This window comes from Bos indicus, chromosome 13, assembly GCF_029378745.1.
Source record: "Bos indicus isolate NIAB-ARS_2022 breed Sahiwal x Tharparkar chromosome 13, NIAB-ARS_B.indTharparkar_mat_pri_1.0, whole genome shotgun sequence".
NCBI classification, from domain to species: domain Eukaryota; kingdom Metazoa; phylum Chordata; class Mammalia; order Artiodactyla; family Bovidae; genus Bos; species Bos indicus.
The window spans coordinates 31,736,478-31,759,773 of NC_091772.1; positions in this window are offsets into that span (position 1 = coordinate 31,736,478).

Consider the following 23,296-nt stretch of genomic DNA (forward strand, 5'->3'; position numbering starts at 1 on the left):
ATAGTCCATTGTATAAATACATCACATCTTCTTAATCTAATCATCTGTTGATGGGCACTTGGGTTGTTTCTGTGTCTTGGATATTGTAAATAATGCTGCTGTGAACACTGGGGTGCATGTATCTCTTTAAACTAGTGTTTTCATTTTTTTTCTGGATATATACTCAGGAGTGGACTTGCTGGATCTTATGGTAGCTCTGTTTTCAGTTTTTCGAGCAACCTTCATACTATTTTCCATAGGGACTGCACCAGTTTACATTCCCACCAACAGTGTATGAGGGTTCCCTTTCTCCATATCCTCTCCGATATTTATTTGTGTTCTTCTTGATGACAGCTATTCTGACCAGTGTGAGGTGATAGCCCACTGTTGTTTTGGTCTGCATTTCTCTAGTAATTAGCGATGGTGAGTATCTTTTCATGGGCCTGTTACCCATCTGTATGTCTCCTTCAGAAAAATGTCTATTCAAGTCTTCTGCCGATTTTTTGATTGGGTTGTTTTTTTTATTGAGTTGTATGAGCTGTTTATATATTTTGGATGTTAACCCCGGTCGGTTGCATCATTTACAAATATTTTCTCCCATTCTGTAGGTTGTCCTTTTGTTTTATTGATGGTTTCCTTTGCCATGCCAAATCTCTTTAGTTCAATTGAGTCCAATTTATTTCCGCTTTTTTTTTCTTTTGCCTTAGGAGACCAGTCCAAGAAAATATTGCTACAATTTATGTCAAAGACTGTCCTGCCTATGTTCTCTTTGAGGAGTTTTATTGTTTTAGGGCTTACATTTAGGCCTTTAAACTATTTTGAGTTTATCTTCCTTTAGGGTGTGAGAAAATTTTTAGATACGGGTAAATATCTCTGAAAACTTCATTCTTTCCAATACGTGGACGAAGAGTGCACAAAAATGTTCTGAATGAAGATGAATTTGGCTGATGTAGAAAAAGTGAAATCTTCATTCTCACACCTTTCTAGTTTATGGATTTCACTTCTCATAAGAGAGACGAGGCATTTGATTCTGATCAAATTACCCCCATAAGAGAGGTGTGACAAATTAAAGCCCAGCAGTTAATTTGTTCTGTTGTAATTCTGGGCTTCTGCAGAACCTGGCCACAGTGAGTGATTCAGATCATGGGCCTTGGAGTCACAGGGGAGCTCACCTGACCACCATCTGCAAGGTCTTGATGAAGTTCCTAAACCTGTTTAAGCCCTTGTTTTCTCAGAGTATACTACAAAAGTTAAATGTTATAATACAGATAAAGCCTTAGCATATATACTGCTTGAAAAATGATACTGTTATTATTGTTTTAATGACAAAATAGCACAGCTGTCATTTCTCTTTGTTTTATAATTATAGTGCTGCCACTTTGGAGAAAGAACAGGCAATGGGATATCACAGAATGAGGTTTTGGAGAAAGCAAGATTTCGGTTTAAAATCTCGGTTCTACCTCCAGCTGGGATAACTTCCAGCACCATTATATAACATCCCTGGGTATCAGGGTCCAACTGAACAACAAGGAAATTACAGCTTACTTGGGTGGTCTGAGGATTAGAGATGTTAGTAGAGCCGACACAAAAAGCCCTTAAAATTATTCATTACTACTGTCAATGGTAAAAACACTGTATTCTGAATCAGAAGACTTGGGTTTTAGAACTCATTTTTCTGACTTCTCTACCTCCATACACAGCATTTTAGGCAAATCAAATAATATCCTTGGGCTAGTAAATTATAAATGGAGACAGGAATTATGGCCCCATCTGTTGGTCACAGGGTAACTGTGTGAGCCAGGCTTTCAAAAATTATTATTATAACCAGTTAATTAACCTAACCAATTAAACTGCATTTTAGTCACATGCCATTTTTAAAAGCATACAGCAAGTTTTCCTACATATTATCACAATTATTTCGTACAGCAATGTCGTAAGGATGGCTATATTTGCACTTTTCATGGACAGAGGAACAGAGGGTCAGAAAGATTAAGTAACTTGTTTAAGACCGTGGAGTTGGCAAAATAAATAAACTCAGGTGTCCTGACTCTGAAATTCTATTAATAATAGAGATTTATGAGGCAAAAGGTACTATTTAAGTGAGCTCATGAAAAGGTTTCATGTTTTCACCACTAAAATAGCAACCTAACATTGGACGGTTGTGGCTTGGTCACCATGACCAATTGATAAAGGCATTGTTGGTGGCCTTGAATGGCATGGGTTCAACTCCTGGCACTGCTACTTCCTGGAAAGTGACGGTGGGCAAGTCACCCTCTGTCAGAACTTCACTTGAACTGTAAAAGGAAGACTCTGAACTGGATAATATCTACGCTTTTCTTTTATTTCTAATTGGTCATAGGGTAGCAGCCACTGCCAGAGGAATGGAGATAAGATGAAATGTGAGCATATATTATAGTCGCCATTGTAGATCAGCTTGTCCTTAAATTCTGGGGACACATGCCATCCAAAGAGTCGTCCAACAGCCACATTACCCTTCTACTAGCATACTTTTTCTTAGATTTTATTTTTATTTTTTGGCTGTGCCATGTGGCATGTGGGATCTTAGTTCCCTGATCAAGGATAGAAATGCTGCAGTGAAAGGATGCAGTCTTAACCACTGGACCACCAAGTAAGTTCCTATCCTCCCTTTTAGGAAATCTCCCATAGTATGGAAATCTTTCTCCTGAAGCCTACATGACCAGGCCTTTCCTCTTTCTATAGCAAAGCAGTCAGGGAACCAAGACTCTCCTTGACTGTCAGGATCTCAGTGATGATTAGGAAAACAGAGAGATGGCCAGAGTTCATAGCCATGGCCTCATCACCCATCAGTCAGTTTAGTTCAATTGCTCAGTCATGTCCAAGACTCCAGTGTGACCTGTTGTATGGTTCCTACTGCCTAGCTTTCTCACGCTTCTGTGCTTCTTGGCTGTTTTCCAAGCTAGGTCCTCCAGCTCTGCTCTCATCCCAGTAAGTTCCCTTCAGGTTGAAGACAACCAGACTTAAATTCTGCTGCTTAGCACTAACTGCAGGAGAGATTAATATCCTTTTTACATTTTTTTCTTTGCTAAAGCCACTGCTAAGACTCTTGTGATGAGCCGAGCAAACACAATTCACACCAACGTTCCTAACTGTGCAATATACAAGAGGAACTATGCAGAAAATGCTAAAGAATTAAAAAGTAGTTATCTTTTCTTTAAAAATTTTAGTTTGAATACCACTTCACCTTCTGTGAATCAAGCATTCACATCCTTCTAAAAATATACTGCCGCACTAATAAACAAAAATCTGTTCGATAAGATAAATCGATGGACTTGACTGGCACCTTACAAGACAGTGAGCATGGCTGAAGAGGGCTATGTGCTTTGTAAATTTAGAACTGCATTCCCTAAATGTCAAGTGTTTATTACCTGGAAAAAAGAAAGGGAAAACAATTCTACGTTTGAAACATATTTTGCAGTTTCCTTGATGAGACATTTTAAGGACCATTGGTTGTCTAAATAGAAATTGTATTTTAGAGAAGGGAAGACTATGAAAGATTGTTCTATGGTTTAAGATTATACCCTGTACCTTGCAATAAAGCTATAAACTCAAGCAGGCATGCTGTGCTGTTTGCCCCCCACCCGCTTGTTCTCTCCCTTCAAGCCTTGTTCTTCACTTTGAAGACAAAGGCGTATGAAAATATTTAGCACACAGCCAGTCTCAATAAGGTCTTTTTTTTCCCCAGTGAGATCTTAATAGATACGGTTTCCTTACTGCTCCTCTTTTCCTTAACAAGGAACGGCAATGCTATGACTGTTATCTGAGAGTTAAAGTTCATCTCTAAATTTCATGGACTCTGAATTTCATGAATTTGGTATATCATATACTGTGGTTCCTAGAAATGGAATTTATCAGAAGGAATGATCATTTTGAAAAAAGAAATTCTGCTCAAGGTTTTCAAAATGGATAATAAGATTTTTAAAAAAAGGTTAGTTTTCTATCTCTAGCAAACTAGCCAGATTTTCGTCTTCATCTGATTTCTTTTCCATTCTTTCCGCCTTAATAGAGGACTCTAGCAGGTATAAATATCTAACTGCCTAGAGGTCAGCTTTAGAGCTTTCAGGCCTCAGGGAAGTTCAGTTCGTGTCTCACAGGATGGTTTATGACACGAACTATTCAAGGAACCCTTTCCTTGAATGGTTCTTTCATTTTTACTTGTGTTCTGCAAAGTCTGAAGCGTAGCCAGGTTCAGAGCTGCTGTTTCCTAGAAATTGATGTCAAGATATTAACTCTGAGATAAGCTTTCACAAGTTAAAAATACCAAGGAGAATCATTTCCCATGGATGGATCCTTTGTTATAAGGACACTTCTAGATAAGTAAACAATCCTTGTAGAAAAAGAAAGCTGTTTGAACTGGCTTCCCTTGACCTCACTTTTGTAGACTGCAGAGTTGATTTCAGAACAATTACCTCTCTCTCAATCTTTAAAACTTTTCCTATGTCTGTGCCTGCCACTAGGAGCTGGAGAATCTTAGATGAATCACCAATCAGTCAACGATTATTACACAGCTATATGTGAGGAACAGCAGAGTAGGGCAGGAAATTTATAACGGTGACACATCTTTTTGAAAACTGTACAGTTCACCATTACTGGCAAAGTGTGCATGTATCACAACAATTAAGGTGATACCTCTTAAGACAAGAGACAATCTAGTGGCAGGAGACAGAGAGTCCCTTTAATGGGACCATCTAGCACAAAAGGGCATGGCATGATGATACAAGCAGGCTGCCTTCCTAAAGAGGAAATGCTTCACCACTCCACCAGGAGAAATGCAGATTCTTGAAGCAGGAGAATGGAAATCAGACAACTTGTGAAGAGCCTCAGTCTCCAATGGTAAACCAAGTTCTAGTGGCTTCATTAGCTATGGAACCCTATACAAAGGTCACAGGTACAAGACCTTGTACCAAGGCCACAGATGAGGAATCCTGTACCAAGGTCATCTCTGGAACTGAGTCCCAGAGCAACCACTGCCATGAGCCCTCTGTTCTATACTGGCCAACTCCCTGACCCCGTATTAGGTAAAAATACCCACCCTATTACCCTACTGCACCCTAACCAATCACCTAATGCCACCCTTCTTTGTCTTGAGGCTACAAAAATTGGCTACTAACCCACGAAAGGGTCAGCTCTCCCCAAGGTTGGTCTGCTGTTCTAACAATGTCTCCAGCTCTAATAAACTCTGTTCTCCTCTCATTCTGCCTCATGCCTGGACATTCTTTTCCAACCCGTGCACAGACCATGACATTGGCTTTGTGCCTGGTTTGCTAATGTGGTCGTTTCATACAGCAAATCGTGTCCTATACTTCTACATCAAACTCATCTCTCGGGTGGCTTGTTGGCTCTCCTCTGGACAGCTTTTCTGTGGTTTAAAGAATTTAGGATCTTTTGGAGGACCTCTAGGATGAAGACTTCTGGTTGTTGGATTATGAGGAGAGATGAAACAGAACCCTCTTGTATGAGATAGCAGTGCTCCTTTGGAGAAAAGGCTACTAGAAAGCTAAAGCTTTAGACCCAAGTCAACAGTGATTAACACCAATGATGTTGCAGGCAATTTCTAGTAGACATCTTAAACACTCAACACTGGTCCTGGTTCCGCCATCCATCATCTGTGGGGTTGTTGTGGAGGACACTGAACCTCACCTAGGGGCAGTTTCCCCTTCTGCAAGATAGGAAAAACCACCCCAGTGGGCTGACTAAGGTGATAATGTATTTTTATAGCTTTACTTTTCTTTTTCTTTATTAATTTATTTTAATTAGAGGCTAATTACTTTACAGTATTGTAGTGGTTTTTGCCGTACATTGACATGAATAGCTTTAATTTCAAATTAACCAATTAATTAATTTTTGGCTGTGCTGGGTCTTCATTGCTGTGCACGGGCTTTCTCCAGTTGTGGCAAGCAGGCCTCCTCTTCGTTGTGGCGCATGGGCTTCTAATTGTGGTGGCTTCTCTCGTGGAGCACAGGCTCTAGGCCCGTGGACTCAGTAGTTGTCAGTGGTGGTGACAACTCAGTAGTGGTGCGTGGGCTTAGCTGCCCCAAGGCATGTGAAATCTTCCCAGACCAGGGATCAAACCCAAGTTCGCTGCATTGGCAGGTGGATTCTCAACCACTGACTACAGGGAATTCTGGAGGTGATACATATTAATACATAAAATTACCAAAAGAATAACATTCCACACCCCATTAATGTCTTATTATTGATGATCAGTAAATCAGAAAGAAAAGACTGATTTATGACCCCCTGAAGAGTGAAAACTCACAGAAGGAAATGACCGAGGAAGAGGGATTTAAATAATCCAGGACGGAGAGATTTGCCAGCGCAAGCAAACTTTTCTGTCCCTTTCAAGTTCCATGTGATTGTGGTACATAAAACATCCCAGAAATGATATAAAATCCATTTAGCTGAGGGGATGGCTAGGGTCGGCAGTTTTTTCCTGTCAAATGCACATGGGAAAGCTGGACAGCCCCATTTCCAATCAGATCCCGCTGCTGCTCTATTATCTGGATAATTAAAGGTATTTTATAGCATAACACTCCTGATACAAAAAAAAAAAAAAATGAAGCAGGCATGTTTTACTATGATGGTGCAGGGCTTAAGGTATGAGTGAAAAAATATCAATGGGCTGAGTTTTTCTTTCTTCAAGAAGAGCTCCATTTTAACCTAAGAAATAAAAACCATTTTACCATGATACAACCTGCAGTTAGCATATCAAGAACTCCATAAAAATATTCAAAATTTTGAGAACATCTTAAAGTCTACTGCATAATAAACCACACTGCCAGAAGATTAAATCCAAATGATAGCATTATAAGTAGGAAAACTGGCTCAGTCAAAACACTATTTCCTGTCTCCAAACCCTCTAATTGCTCCCTCAAACTTGAGGGCCGTTTGATTTACAAGTGAAATGAATTTCTAAGTTTGGAAGAGATGATCTTCACAGTTTTTTGGGCTCTTTATTTTGCAAATGGAGAAAGTCCAGTTTATTGACAGGACTCAAATCCCCGCTTTATTTTGATGCTCCCCAAAGAAGCTGAATCAGAAAAACTCCAAGTAAAATAACAATGTAATCTTCTTTTATTTAGACATATAAAGATTTGGGTCTTCCCTGGTAGCTCAGAAGGTAAAGAAGTGCAGGAGACCCCTGTTCAATCCCTGGGTTGGGAAGATCCCCTGGAGAAGGGAATGGCTCCCCACTCCAGTATTCTGACCTGGAGAATCCCGTGGACAGAGGAGCCTGGTGGGCTACAGTCCATGGGGCTACAAAGAGTTGGACACAACTGAGAGACTAACACTTCACTCATAAGCATTTTACACCTTATCGTAAGAAATGAGAATTTTAATTTTGTTCTTTAAAATTCATCCTGTGTTCTCCAACTTAACATTTAAATCCTATTAGTTTTAGCAGAGGCAAACTATTATATACAGGATGGATAAACAACAAGGTCCTATTGTATAGCACAGGGAACTATATTCAATATTCTATAATAAAACATGATGGAAAATTAAAAAAAATAAATCCTATTAGTCTTAGATTATTTACTTTCAAATCTGAGGTCTTACCCAATGATTGGTCTAAACATAAGACAATCATTCTATATTTATCTCTGTCTTTTTGTTGATTCTTGCTCCTTACAGCTGTCTGGAGCTGTAGATATGAAAGTCTCGGGATGATGAGTATCTCAAATTTGGAGGTAAACTAACACTAGATATGGCTGTGAAATAATTTTTTCACTTCCACACACTTGGCCCTGGAACACACCATTCCTCTCACAGAACCCCAGAATGTCTATTACTTTCAACATGTCAAAGTTATACAGTCCATTAACATTCTTGTACTTTATTTCAAATCGTCTCAAAAGAACTTTAAAAATGTGAAAGGTTGTCCTATTTCTCTCTTATAAAACTGACAGGATCACAATACTCCTAAAACACTAACCTTATGATAGATTCCATTTTTATATATTTGTTTCTTGTTAAAGAGAGAAAAATGAAGCATAGTGATGGTTACTTGGAAGTTTGTGAAAATTATTTTTCAGGACTTTTATCTCCAAGAGTTATATTAATGCCCTCAGACATGTTACTTACTTTCTCTTTACACAAGATTTTTGGGTAAATTAAGGAATATGTTGTAGTTATTGTTTGCTTTTCCCTAAAGAAGAATAATTACCCAAACCTCATGGGCTCTCCTATGAAAATAAAGACAATATAAAATGTATTTGAATTGATAAAGAAAAATGAATAAAAATGAGATGAAACATAAAGCAAGCAAATGAAAGCTTCATTGAGACATCACATTTATAGTCTACTCCAATCTTGTTTTATTAGCATCTGAAATTTGATATGCACATTAATATCCAATAAACAGTTCTCTGTGACTGTAGAAAGATGCTCAAAAATAAAAATATTTGACTCAAAGACTTAAAGCTGTAGGAAGATAGCTTAGCTGTGCTGGGTGTTCATTGCTGCATGCAGACCTTCTCTAGTTGCAGTGAGCTACTCTCTAGAGACATGGCAGAGTAGAAGGATGTGTGCTCATCTTCTCCTGCAAGAACTCCAAAATTACAACTCACTGCTGAACAACTATCAACAGGAGAATGTTGGATTCCATCAAAAAAAATGCCCCACGTCCAAGGGCAAAAGAGAAGCCCCAGCAAGATGGTAGGAGGGGAAAAATAGCATTTATAATCAAACCCCATACCCGCCAGAGACTCTTAGAGGGCTCAAACAAACCTTGTGTGCACCAGGACCCAGAGACCCAACAAAGACTGAGCCAGAACTGGGTTTGAGTGTCTCCTCCAGAGGTATGGGTCAGCAGTGGACTGCTGCAGGGGCAGGGGCTCTGCATGCAGTAGACCTGGGTATGGCATAAGCCTTCTTGGAGGGGTCACCATTAACCCCACCATACAGCTGCCAGAACTTCAACAAGACTGAGGAAACAGACTCTTGGAGGGCACAAACAAAACCTTGTGTGTATCAGGACCCAGGAGAAAGGAGCAGTGACCCCATAAGAGACTGACCCACAGTTGCCTGTGAGTGTCCAGGAGTCTCTGGCAGAGGTGTGGGTCGGCCGTGGCCTGCTGCAGGGTTGGGGCACTGAGTGCAGCAGTACCTGCATGGTACCTTTTGAAGGAGGTCATCATCATCTTCATTACCTCCACCATAGTTTGGAGGTAATGAACAACAGGGAGGTCAAACAACAACAGGTCAAACAACAGGGAGGGAACACAGCCCCGCCCATCAACAGAAAACCGGATTTAAGATTTACTGAGCATGGCCCCACTCATCAGAACAAGACCCAGTTTCCCCCTCAGTCAGTCTCTCCCATTGAAAGGTTGCTGCTCAATCACGAAAGACCCGGTATTCTTGGCCTCTGGAGGAGAAGAATTCAATCAGGGGCCAGAGACGAGGCTTGATCGCTCAGAGGTTTTGTGTAATAAAGTTTTATTTAAGTATAAAAGGGCTAGAGAAAGCTTCTGACATAGACATCAGAAGGGGACAGAAAGAGTACCCCCTCGCTAGTGTTAGCAATGGAGTTATATACCTTTTAATTAGTTATTGGAGAAGGCAATGGCACCCCACTCCAGTACTCTTGCCTGGAAAATCCCATGGATGGAGGAGCTGGGTAGGCTGCAGTCCATGGGGTCGCTAAGAGTCGGACATGACTGAGTGACTTCACTTTCACTTTTCACTTTCATGCATTGGAGAAGGAAATGGCAACCCACTCCAGTGTTCTTGCCTGGAGAATCCTAGGGATGGCGGAGCCTGGTGGGTTACCATGTATGGGGTCGCACAGAGTCGGACACGACTGAAGCGACTTAGCTAGCTAGCTAGCTAATTAGTTATTACAATGAATCAAAAGAATGTCTGGAGGATGCAAAGACCTTACTAGACCCACTCCCATAATTTACATTTTAAGATAACAGGATTACCAGAAGGTTTTTTTCCAGAGACTGTCTTCAAGCAGGATACATTATTGTTATATAATCCTAAGGAATGTAGAGGGAAAAAAAGTTTGTCCTTTCCTTCTCCTTGAGAATTCCAGACCCCTCTCTCCTTGGGGACCCCCAGACTTCTTATCAGCCTACATAGGAATTGACTCTCTCACCATCAGGAAACTTCCATAAGCCTCTTATCCTTATACATCAGAGGGCAGACAGAATGAAAACCACAATCACAGAGAACTAACCAATCTGATCACATGGACCACACCCTTATCTAACTCAGTGAAACTATGAGCCATACCATGTAGGGCCACCTAAAATGGATGGGTCATGGTGGAGAGTTATGACAAAATGTGGTCCACTGGAGAAGGCAATGGCAAACCACTTCAGTATTCTTACCTTGAGAACCCCATGAACAGTATGAAAAGGCAAAAAGATAAGACACTGAAAGATGAACTCCCCAGGTTGGTAGGTGCCCAATATGCTACTGGAGATCAGTGGAGAAACAACTCCAGAAAGAACAAAGAGACAGAGCCAAAGCAAAAACAACACCCAGTTGTGGATGTGACTGGTGATGGAAGTAAAGTCCAATGCTGTAAAGAGCAATATTGCATAAGAACCTGGAATGTTAGGTCCATAAATCAAGGCAAATTGAAAGTGGTCAAACAGGAGATGGCAAGAGTGAACATCAACATTCTAGGAATCAGTGAACTAAAATAGGTTCTAAACTAAAATAGGACTGGAATAGGTGCATTTCACTCAGATGACCATTATATCTACTACTGCAGGCAAGAATCCCTTAGAAGAAATGGAGTAGCCATAATAGTCAATAAAAGAGTCTGAAATGCAGTACTTGGATGAACTCTCAAAAACAATAGAAAGATCTCTGTTCGTTTCCAAGGCAAACCATTCAATATCACGGTAATCCAAGTCTATCCCCCAACCACTAATGCTGAAGAAGCTGAAGTTGAACGGTTCTGTGAAGACCTACAAGACCTTTTAGAACTAACACCCAAGAAAGATGTCCTTTTCATCATAGGGGACTGGAATGCAAAAGTAGGAAGTCAAGAGATACCTGGAGTAACAGGAAAATTTGGCCTTGGAGTACAAAACGAAGCAGGTCAGAGGCTAACAGGGTTTTGCTAAGAGAATGCATTGGTCATAGCAAACACCCTTTTCCAATAACACAAGAGAAGACTCTACACATGGATATCACCAGATGGCCAACACCAAAATCAGATTGATTATATTCTTTGCAGTCAAAGATGGAAAAGCTCTATACAGTCAGCAAAAAGAGTGGGAGCTGACTGTGGCCCAGATCATGAACTCCTAATTGCTAAATTCAGACTTAAATTGAAGAAAGTAGGGAAAACCACTAGACCACCCATGTATGACCTAAATCAAATCCCTTACAGTTATACAGTGGAAGTGACAAATAAGATTCAAGGGATTCGGTCTGATAGATAGAGTGACTGAAGAACTATGGATGGAGGCAAAGGACAAAAGGAAAGATATACCCATTTGAATGCAGAGTTCCAAAGAATAGTAAGGAGAGATAAGAAAGCCTTCCTCAGTGATCAGTGCAAACAAATAAAGGAAAACAATAGAAAGGGATAGACTAGAGATCTCTTCAAGAAAATTAGAGATACCAAGGGAAAGTTTTATCCAAAGCTGGGCACAATAAAGGATAGAAATGGTATGGACTTAACAGAAGCAGAAGATATTAAGAAGAGATGGCAAGAATACACAGAAGAACTGTACAAAAAAGATCTTCACGACCCAGATAACCACAATGGTGTGATCACTCACCTAGAGCCAGACATCCTGGAATGTGAAGTCAAGTGGGCCTTAGGAAGCATCACTATGAACAAAGCTAGTGGAGGTGATGGAATTCCAGTTGAGCTATTTCAAATCCTGAAAGATGATGCTGTGAAAGTACTGCACTCAATATGACAGCAAATTTGGAAAACTCACCAGTGCCACAGGACTGGAAAAGCTCAGTTTTTATTCCAGTCCCAAAGAAAGGCAATGCCAAAGAATGTTCAAACTACTGCATTCAAACTAGTGCAATGTTCAAATTGTACTCATTTCACACGCTAGCAAAGTAATGTTCAAAATTTTCCAAGCCAGGCTTCAACAGTACGTGAACTGAGAATTTCCATATGTTCAAGCTGGATTTAGAAAAGGCAGAGGAACCAGGGATCAAATTGCCAACATCCATTGGATCTTAGAAAAAGCAAGAGAGTTCCAGAAAAACATCTACTTCTGCTTTATTGACTATGCCAAAGCCTTTGACTGTGTGGATTCTTCAAGAGATGGGAATACCAGACCACCTTACCTACCTCCTGAGAAATCTGTATGCAGGTCAAGAAGCAATAGTTAGAACTGGACTTGAAACAATAGACTGATTCCAAATTGGGAAAGGAGTACGTCAAGGCTGTATATTGTCACCGTGCTTATTTAACTTATATGCAGAGTACATCATGCCAAATGCCGGGCTGGATGAAGCACAAGCTGGAATCAAGATTGCTGGGAGAAATATCAACAACCTCAGATATGCAGATGACACCACCCTTATGGCAGAAAGTGAAGAGGACCTAAAGAGCCTCTTGATGAAAGTCAAAGAGGAGAATGAAAAAGCTGGCTTAAAACTCAACATTCAGAAAACTAAGATCATGGCATCTGGTCCCATCACTTCAAGGCAAATAGATGGGGAAACAATGGAAACAGTGAGACTTTATTTTCTTTGGCTCCAAAATCACTGCAGATGATGACTGTAGCCATGAAATTAAAAGATGTTTGCTCCTTGGAAGAAAAGGTATGACCAACCTAGATAGCATATTAAAAAGCAGAGACATTACTTTGCCAACAAAGGTCTGTCTAGTCAAGGCTATGGTTCTTCTAGTACTCATTTGTGGTTGTGAGAGTTGGACTATAAAGTAAGCTGAGAGCAGAAGAATTGATGCTTTTAAACTGTGGTGTTGGAGAAGACTCTTGAGAGTCCCTTGGACTGCAAGGAGATCCAACTAGTCAATCCTAAAGGAAATCAATCCTGAATATTCATTGGAAGGACTGATGCTGAAGCTGAAACTCCAATACTTTGACCACATGATGAGAAGAACTGACACACGGGAAAAGACCCTGATGCTGGGAAAGACTGAAGGTGGGAGGAGAAGGGGATGGCAGAGGATGAGATGGTTGATTGGCATCACCAACACGATGGACATGAGTTTGAGTAAGCTCTGGGAGCTGGTGATGGACAGGGAAGCTTGGTGTGCTGCAGTCCCTGGGGTCACAAAGAGTTGGATACAACTGAGCAACTGAACTGACTGAACTCAACTCTCTAGTTGTGGTGCATGGGCTTCTCATTGAGCTGGCTTCTCTTTCTGCGGAGCACAAGCTCTGGACTCATGGGCTTCAGTAGTTGCAGCTCCTGGGCTCTAGAACACAGGCTTAGTATTTGTGGCACACGGGGTCAGTGGCTTCACAGCATGTGGGATCCTCCCAGACCAGGAATTGAATCCATGTTTCCTGCACAGTCAGGCAGATTCTTTACCACTGAGCTACCAGGAAAGCCCTACATGCATTTCTTAAACGGCTGTTTTCCTTTAGTCTGACATCCTGGGACATATTCCTCTGCCTTCTATCATATTTCTGCCCTTGGTGTCACACACTTTTGCTAGAGAAGTGCATTTCGTCCATTAAATGAGTACTACTGCATCTTGCAAATTTTCCAGCCATGAGTAATTACTGCCAAATAGAGCAAGGCTTCTAATTAACAAGCAAATTCAAAATCTAAACGGTATGCTGGACTACTTAATTTGATCTGTTGCCTTTTAATTCCCGACTGGAAGTCTCAGGCTTGGCTTTATCCCTATCCAGTCAGTTCTTTTCTTGAGCCTCATCTTGGTTTTACCATCGGTCATGTTAATTATTCGACTAATTTATTTGTTTACTGCAGGTAGAGGACCTCTTTGTCTATAGAGTTCTGGGGGTGTCACTTTGATCCGTAATTGTACTAGTTTTACCTCCCAGATGACAAAAGCTATACCTGACTATGGCTTTGTTTGTATCTCTGGTCTAGTTCTTTTCTCTCTCTTTCTCTTTTGCCTGCAACCTCTACATTTATAACCTATTATAATATTAAAATTCAAATGAAGGACGCAAAAGAACAGTAAGTAGCCTAGCTTGACTAAAGAAATGAAGCCTAAGGTGAAGGTATTGCGCTAGAGATGGCAGGACACAAGGTTGAAAAGGTAAATAATGAGAATTTTTTTAAACTTTATTTTTTCATTTATTTTTTGACTGTGCTGTGTCTTGGCTGCCACTCGAGCTCTTCTCTAGTTGCAGCAGCTGGGGGCTACTGTCTAGTTTCAGTGTGCAGACTTCTTGCTGCAGTGACTTTTCTCTTGTGGAACAATAGGCTCTAGGCACATGGCTCAGTAGTTGTGGCACACAGGCTTAGTTGCTCTGCAGCATGTAGGATCTTCCTGGACTAGGTATCGAATCCATGTCCCCTCCACTGGCAGGCGAATTCTTATCCACTGTACCACCAGGAAACTCCAATGATGAGAATAGCAAGGTGACACTTGAGTGATTTCTTGCTGCCCTCCCTTCCTAATTATAAATGAAAATGAAAGTCACTCAGTAGTGTCTGACTCTTTGCGACCCCATGGACTATGGACTATACAGTCCAGAACCCTAAACAAATATATTATTATTGCTTTCTACTAAACTTGTGATCATCTGTTTCCATCCATGGAATTTTCCAGGCCAGAATACTGGAGAGGGTAGCCTTTCCCTTCTCCAGGGGATCTCCCAATCCAGGAATTGAACCGGGGTCTCCTGCATTGCAGGAGGATTCTTTACCAACTGAGCTATCAGGGAAGTCCTCCTCCTAATTATAGTTGCCAACTATTTCTCCACAGTCTGGCACCTGCCAACCATAAGCAGACCTGGAAGACAGAAACAAAACCTCTGACCAGGACAACAGGAAAAAGCTTAGGCAGGATTGTTTTCCTCTTGATGCAAGCTCAACTGTATTAACTTCCTGTTGTTGTGGAAACAGATGATCACAAGTTTAGTAGAAAGCAATAATAATTTATTTATTTAGGGTTCTGGAAATCAAATTTTAGCTCACTGGGCTAAAATTAAGGAGGCTGAATCTGTTTCCTTGCCTTTTCCAGCATCTAGAGGTACCTACATCCCTTAGCTCTGGGCCCTTTTCTCCATCTTCAAAGCAGCATAGTCAAATTTTCAGTCTTTGACTCTGACCCTCTTGCTGCCCTCATTCACTTAGGGGAGTTGTTGTAGTCACATTGGGACCACCCAGATAATCCAGGATAATCTCTCCACTGCAAGGCCAATTGATTAGCAACCTTAATTCCACCTACATCTTTAATTCTGATGTGATAAGACTGTCACAGATTTTGGTGATTGAGACATCTTACAGAGGCCATTATTTTACCTACCCAATTAACTGAGTCTACAGTTCAATAAGTAAGAATTCTAGAGACATCCCTATTTGCATTTCTTGTCAAAATTCCTGAAGTCTAAAACTAAAATTTTTACAAGATTTTAGACAGGAAAAATCATAATTCTCTCTCTTTCTTTCTCTCTTTCTCTCTCTCTCTCTTTCACACACACACACACACACACACTCAAACACACGCACACACAAACCAGACTAGCATAAAGTTTATCTGCAGAATGAACATGGGAGATGGCTGTAGACTTTTGGTTAAAAGAACACCTCTGCAATCCAAGAAACACCTCCATCTAAGATACCATTCACCCATAGAGGAAAATATATTTATGAATATTCAAGGCTTAAAACATATTCCATGAAACTCATCCAAGGATAATATTTAAGAAAAAAAAAAACCTTTCAGTCAAATAATAAGACATTCAGAATAGAGATCAGAAAGATGAAAAGAGAAAACAGTAATCAGTAGAAAACCTTCAAATTTATAAATCATTAAATCTAAATGAAGACTGGTCGAATATTAAGATTAGAAATTAGAGACTTCATTTGACTGACCTTAATTATAGAAAACTAATTTATACTTTTAATTGATAAGAAGCCTTGAGAGGAAAGTCATCTTTGATGACATAACTCTTCAAGGGCTATGTTGATACTGCTTTTCTTAGCAACATAAGGAGAATGATGAAAAATATTTATATCCTGGTAGTTACAAGATACTTTAAACAAACAGTGCTGGAAATTACCTAGAAAGATCCAAGGTCTCTGAGATTAAACTAACTCTGGAAGAGATGCTGTCCTGACATTTACAGATCATTAAGAGAAAAAACAAAACTTCTCGAGAAATATAAGTATTTGACAAGTAGGTTTGTAAATATAATGGTTTAACCACAAATCTTGAAAACATTGTTATAGGAAATTGATTTTGTTCACTTCAGTTGTAAATTAGCTCATCAAGACTTGGGAAAAATAAACCTATCACTCAGGATGTGAACTATCTGGCCTTGTGATAATGAATCCACCACATTGAATGTCCTCCTGTTTTTCAGAAAGCTTTCCCCACCCCCTCACCGGTTCTTTTTTCCACAGCTATAGAAATAATTCAAGCTGCCTCTGGTAGATCTGATCCATATTCAGCACAGAGTTTCTTTCTTCCACACAATGGGACAAAAATGCTAATGACTGTCGTACACTAAAAAGCTACATATTCAGCAAAACCTGGGAGTTGACAATAGGAGAGAGTTAAGTAAAATATATTCTAAATTTATCATGTTTCTTGTACATGGGGGGAGACAGTGGCAAAAGAGAGTGTCCAAAATATTAATACAAAGTAATAGTATCCTATCTTCATATGTGAAAGTCATTCAGTCACGTCTGACTCCTTGTGACCCTATAGACTATACAATCCATGAAATTCTCTAGGGCAGAATACTGCCCTTCTCCAGGGGATCTTCCCAACCCAGGAATCAAACTGGGGTCTCCCACATTGTGGGTGGATTCTTTGCCAGCTGAGCCACAAGGGAAGCCAAGAATACTGGAGTGGGTAGCATATTCCTTCTCCAGAGGATCTTCCTGACCCAGGAATTGAAGTGGGGTCTCCTGCAGATTCTTTACCAACTGAGCTATCAGGGAAGTCCCATCCTATCTTCATATAATACTAAAGAAATAATGTTTGATTATGAATGTACTGCATACAAAGAGGAAAAAACTTAACATTCACAAATGTTGAAATTTTAAAGATCACACTGTCTAATAATCATCCAATGAGAAAAAGTTAGAATATGCCCCTATGACTCAGAAAATAAGAAATTTACTTCTAAATATATCTTGGCTAGAAGAGAACAGTCAAAATGAAATCCTGAATGATAGAGGAAGCAATGAAAGGATGGTCACTGCATGCTAAAGCCTCTGGAACACAGTGAAAACTGTATTCAGAGGAATTATAACCTTGAATGCTGTGTTGGGGGGCCCCAAGGACACTCTCAGGCTGGATGATTCACTAGAAGGACTCACAGAACTCAGACAAACTATCACACAGGTATTGCAGGGAGAAGATTTGGATTAACACCAGCAAAGGGAAAAGGCATACAGGATGATGTCCAGGAGAAACCAAATGCAAACTTTCATGTGTCCCCTCCCTTTAGAGTAACACAGGCACTTCATCTCCCAGCACCAATGTGTAACAACACGTGCAAACTGCTGTCCACCAGGGAAAGCTCACCTGAACTTTGGCGTCCAGGGTTTTATTGAAAGTCAGAAACACAAGCACATCGTGCTTGCATGATTGACCTCAGCTACTCAGACTCCAGCCTTTCAGAGCAAAAATAGGCATTCATAAAAAAATCACATTGTTAGGATAAACTATCTGGTTAAACTGGTACTGCATGGTCCAATGCCCTGAACATGTAAAAACACTCTGATTAGGCAGAATATTCTAAGGGTTTAGAGTTCATCTTCGCCAAGGGCCATTCCTGAAGGCAAATCTTTCTTGGGAATGTGCACAACTTGAGCAGCCAGACCTGCTAAGTTACCACTTTTCCACACATATACCTCCACAATTATAAAATAAAGAAATATAACACGAGTTTTAAGAAATTGGAAATAGATAAAAGACAGAGCATAAAAAGGAATTAAGATGGCAAATGAAATAGCAAAAAATACATAATAATAGGTTAAATGTATCTCAAAGACAGTTCTTCCAAGAGAGTGATAAAAAAGTCTCATGAGCTTAATCAAGAAAGAAAGAGAACAGACATTATAACTGATGCCACACACAAAAAAGAAAAAGGATTCTAAGAGACTATTGAGAACAATTACACACCAACAAATTAAATAATATAGACAACATTTCTCCAAAAAAGACATACAGATGGCTAACAAACACATGAAAAGATGCTCAGCATCACTCATTATGAGAGAAATGCAAACCAAAACCACAATGAGATACCATCTCATGCCAGTCAGAATGGCTGCTATCCACAAGTCTACAAACAATAAATGCTGGAGAGGGTGTGGAGAAAAGGGAACCCTCTTACACTGTTGGTGGGAATGCAAACTAGTACAGCTACTATGGAGAACAGCGTGGAGATTCCTTAAAAAACTGGAAAAAGAACTGCCATATGACCCAGCAATCCCACGGCTGGGCATACACACCGAGGAAACCTGAATGGAAAGAGACACGTGTACCCCAATGTTCATTGCAGCACTGCTTACAAGAGCTAGGACATGGAAGCAACCTAGATGTCCATCAGCAGACGAATGGATAAGAAAGTTGTGGTATATATACACAATGGAATATTACTCAGCTATTAAAAAGAACAACTTGAATCAGCTCTAATGGTGGATGAAGCTAGAACCTATTATACAGAGTGAAGTAAGTCAGAAAGAAAAACACCAATACAATATATTAACACATATACATGGAATTTAGAAAGATGGTAACGACAACCCTATATGCGAGACAGCAAAAGAGACACAGACATAAAGAAGAGACTTTTGGACTCTATGGGAGAAGGCGAGGGTGGGATGCTTTGAGAGAATAGCATTGAAACATATTTATTACCATATGTGAAACAGATGACCAGTCCAAGTTCAATGCATGAAACAGGGCACTCAAAGCTGGTGTACTGGGACAACCCAGAGGGATGGGATGGGGAAGGAGGTGAGAGGGAGGTTTGGGATGGGGGAGACATGTACACCCATGGCTGATTCATGCCAATGTATGGCAGAAACCACCACAATATTGTAAAGTAATTAGCTTCCAATTATAATAAATGAATTAATTTTAAAAATAAAATAGGGCCAAAAAAATAACATAGAAGAAATTTTCAAGAAACATACAACCTATCAAGGATGAATCATGAAGAAACAGTAAAACAATACCTTTTACAATAAAAAAGAATAAGATACTTAAGAATAAATTTAACCAAGGAGGTGAAAGACTTGTACTTGTACATTAGAAACTATGAATCACCGATGAGAAAAATTAGAGAAATAAATGGAGAGACATCCTATCTTCATATACTGGAAGTCTTCATATTGTTAAAATGTCCTATGCTATACAAAAGCCAATGCAGATTCAATGCCATCTCTATTAAAATTTCAAGGGCTTTTTTTTTCCTAGAAAAAAATAATCCTAAAATTCATATGGAACCACAAAAGACTAAATCTTGAGAAAGAAGAACAAAATTGGAAGCATCACATTTCTTGATTTCAAAATATATTACAAAACTTTAATAATTAAAACGGAATGGCACTGGCATAAAAACAGACATATAGACCAGTGGAACAGAATATAAAGCCCAGGGGGAAAAAACCCACATATACAGTCAACTAATCTTCAACAAGGGTGCCAAGAATACAAAGTGGTCAAAGAAATGTTGATACTTTCATACCCTGTACAACCACTTTGTGTCTGTGTTTATACAAAAGCATGGAGAAAAGTGCAGAAGATTATACAGAAATCTGTAACACTACTCAGCTGGTGGGGAGAAATGGGGCAATGCCAGTATGTGAGAGAAAAGGAGAGAGACAGTGGGAGGGAGGAATGGGGAAAGCAGGGAGGGAGACAGAGAGAGATGCAGGAGAGGGAGAGAGACAGATGGGGTGTCCAAGGTTAAATAGTATGTATGATATTTCTGTATTATTTTCTATATGTGTGGATTTATAAAGAGATGTGTGAAAGTAAAGTGTCCAATATTAAATGGTGGAGGTTGATGGGATGTCAGGAGAAGATTTCAATTCTCTTCCTTCCATTTTGGGCATTAATGAATATATATTATTTATGAGTAGAATAACAGAAACCTTTTTTTGAAAAAAAAAATCATCTATCCAGTAAGCTTTTATATATAGGATGGATAACAATAAGGTCCTACTGTATAGCACAGGGAACTATACTCAATATCTTATGATAAGCTATAATGGAAAAGAGTATTTTAAAATGTTAAAAATTAAATGTCAAAAAATATCTATTTATTTATCCATTTGGGGGCATGCAGTAAATTTTGCTTTCTTTTCTAAGCTGAAATTTCTCAAAAATCAAGAATTCTATGAAATATTTATTTGAAGTAGCTGAATTATGTACTCTGTGATCAATTAAGTTTAGGAAACACTCGAATCAATGAAGCTGAATGACTTCCTTTATTTTGGAACTTTCTGAGCTAGAGTAGGATGTGGTACAAAATGTTTCTTGATCTCATTTAACCATACAACTCCCCACACATGTCTTTTTGGAGGTGAGGAGCACTTTGAAACTCTAGTGCTCCCTAGACCTTCTTTTGGGAAGGGAAAGCCACTGAAGGTTGTTGTGCAAGTGATTAATGTTTTAGGAAAATTAGTGAAGAGTGATGTTCCAGCCACTAATGCTTTCCTTCTCAAAGGCTTACACCTGTGTATTTCACAGGCTGAGATCATTGGTTGAATGTTTTCCCTTCACTTTGTCCCTTGGCTGCCCCTAGCAATTTTTGGAACTTCGCAACTTTGTAGCTTCCTTATCTTTGGAATAGGGAGAAGAGGAGAAATGAAGTTCAGTTCAGTTCAGTCACTCAGTCGTGTCTGACTCTTTGCAACCCCATGAATCGCAGCACGCCAGGCCTCCCTGTCCATCACCAACTCCCGGAGTTCACTCAGACTCACGTCCATCGAGTCAGTGATGCCATCCAGCCATCTCATCCTCTGTCGCCCCCTTCTCCTCCTGCCCGCAATCCCTCCCAGCATCAGAGTCTTTTCCAAGGAGTCAACTCTTCACATGAGGTGGCCAAAGTACTGGAGTTTCAGCTTTAGCATCATTCCTTCCAAAGAAATCCCAGGGCTGATCTCCTTCAGAATGGACTGGTTGGATCTCCTTGCAGTCCAAGGGACTCTCAAGAGTCTTCTCCAACACCACAGTTCAAAAGCATCAGTTCTTCAGTGCTCAGCCTTCTTCACAGTCCAACTCTCACATCCATACATGACCACAGGAAAAACCATAGCCTTGACTAGACGGACCTTTGTTGGCAAAGTAATGTCTCTGCTTTTGAATATGCTATCTAGGTTGGTCATAACCTTCCTTCCAAGGAGTAAGCGTCTTTTAATTTCATGGCTGCAGTCACCATCTGCAGTGATTTTGGAGCCCCCAAAAATAAAGTCTGACACTGTTTCCCCATCTATTTCCCATGAAGTGAAGTTAATTCTCCCTAAACTGAAGTAAACTGTCTGCTAGCATCCTGGTGGGAAAGATAACTCATGGAATCTCACTGAGGAATCTTGCTATAATCAGTGTAATCAGTGTTGACAAGCCTGTGCCCCGCCTCTGCTCACCACAACTAAAGAAAGCCCACATGCAGCAATGAAGAGCCAACACACACACAATAAAAGATAGAATTAGAAATGCAAGAACTTTATTAGGAGAATCCTCTGTGAAAGGTGAAGAAATGAGGTCACAAGAAGGCAGCAGACTTTGGACCACGATTTGAGTCTGGTACCTGTGATGAGAGGGGAGAGAAGAAGGGGGAAGGAAGACTGAATAGAAGAACAGTAGTGGGTCCTCTGCACACACTACTTCCAGAAGGAAGGTCTGAGGGAAGACTTGGGCAGCGTTCCATGGGTGTCACACTTTATATCTCATAGGCCATATCTCACTTCCCATCATTATGTGAATTAGTTATTATGTATCTTATTTCCTCAGCTAGCTAGTTAGGGACTTGAGCATAACCTCTGTATCTGATTTATTCTTCAGATCAGATCAGATCAGATCAGTTGCTCAGTCATGTCCAACTCTTTGCGACCCCATGAATCACAGCACGCCAGGCCACCCTGTCCATCACCAACTCCCGGAGTTCACTCAGACTCATGTCCATCGAGTCAGTGATGCCATCCAGCCATCTCATCCTCTGTTGTCCCCTTCTCCTCTTGCCCCCAATCCCTCCCAGCATCAGAGTCTTTTCCAATGAGTCAACTCTTCGCATGAGGTGGCCAAAGTACTGGAGTTTCAGCTTTAGCATCATTCCCTCCAAAGAAATCCCAGGGCTGATCTGCTTCAGAATGGACTGGTTGGATCTCCTTGCAGTCCAAGGGACTCTCAAGAGTCTTCTCCAACACCACAGTTCAAAAGCATCAATTCTTCGGCGCTCAGCCTTCTTCACAGTCCAACTCTCACATCCATACATGACCACAGGAAAAACCATAGCCTTGACTAGACGGACCTTTATTGGCAAAGTAATGTCTCTGCTTTTGAATATGCTATCTAGGTTGGACATAACTTTCCTTCCAAGGAGTAAGCGTCTTTTAATTTCATGGCTGCAGTCACCATCTGTAGTGATTTTGGAGCCCAGAAAAATAAAGTCTGACACTGTTTCCACTGTTTCCCCATCTATTTCCCATGAAGTGATGGGACCGGATGCCATGATCTTCGTTTTCTGAATGAGCTTTAAGCCAACTTTTTCACTCTCTACTTTCACTTTCATCAAGAGACTTTTTAGTTCCTCTTCACTTTCTGCCATAAGGGTGGTGTCATCTGCATATCTGAGGTTATTGATATTTCTCCCAGCAATCTTGATTCCAGCTTGTGTTTCTTCCAGTCCAGCGTTTCTCATGATGTACTCTGCATATAAGTTAAATAAACAGGGTGACAATATACAGCCTTGACGAACTCCTTTTCCTATTTGGAACCAGTCTGTTGTTCCATGTCCAGTTCTAACTGTTGCTTCCTGACCTGCATACAAATTTCTCAAGAGGCAGATCAGGTGGTCTGGTATTCCCATCTCTTGAAGAATTTTCCACAGTTTATTGTGATCCACACAGTCAAAGGCTTTGGCATAGTCAATAAAGCAGAAATAGATGCCTTTCTGGAACTCTCTTGCTTTTTCCATGATCCAGC